This window comes from Cebus imitator, unplaced genomic scaffold (assembly GCF_001604975.1).
Source record: "Cebus imitator isolate Cc_AM_T3 unplaced genomic scaffold, Cebus_imitator-1.0 Scaffold9, whole genome shotgun sequence".
NCBI lineage: Eukaryota > Metazoa > Chordata > Mammalia > Primates > Cebidae > Cebus > Cebus imitator.
The window spans coordinates 2,154,588-2,155,253 of NW_016107324.1; the positions used below are offsets into that span (position 1 = coordinate 2,154,588).

The window sequence follows — 666 nt, forward strand, 5'->3', positions numbered from 1 at the left end:
TTCCTGTAAATGTGTGTTTTACAAGACCTATTGGTATTATGCAATAAGCAGGAGCTGCTAATGGATGGGAATTTTAATAACAAATGGTCAAGTGCTATGAAAGTATCTTTGCAGTCACACTGTATGCAATTACAGAGTGTATTTATGGATCACAAGTCAACTTGTGAGATAATTCACATAAGGCACTTTGAGATCACTTTGTATCATGTAGCTTTCACCCTAAACAGAAAACGAACTCAACCCATTTAATTCATTCGTTTGTTTGTTTAAAACTCCTGTGATGGGGGGCAGCCTAAGATGGCGGCTTCCGTGCGCAGCGGGTTGCTGAGGCCAAGGGTGCTGTCCTGTAGCCGAGAGCCGCCTTGCACTTGGCGCGCCCTGCACACCTCCGCGGTCTGCGCCAAGGTAACCTGGATGGGGAGGACCATGCCGCAGAGCGAACGGTGGAGGATGTTTTCCTTCGCAAGTTCATGTGGGGTACCTTCCCAGGCTGCCTGGCTGACGAGCTGGTTATAAAACGCCGGGCTAACCAGTTGGAGATCTGTGCCCTGGTCCTGAGGCAGTTGCCTGCACACAAATTCTACTTCCTTGTGGGCTATAGTGAAACTTTGCTGTCCCACTTTTTCAAATGTCCTGTGCGACTCCACCTCCAAACTGTGCCCTCAA

The 666-nt window shown here is 48.6% G+C and overlaps 1 pseudogene across 1 annotated transcript in view; it reads left to right on the forward strand.

Moving 5' to 3' along the window:
- Positions 1–293: 293 nt before the first annotated feature.
- LOC119473511 overlaps positions 294–666 on the forward strand; it is a 5,535-nt pseudogene continuing 5,162 nt past the window's right edge. The window contains exon 1 of the transcript XR_005202731.1: positions 294–664. The product of XR_005202731.1 is annotated as a 28S ribosomal protein S24, mitochondrial-like (transcript). The remainder of the gene's footprint in view (positions 665–666) is intronic.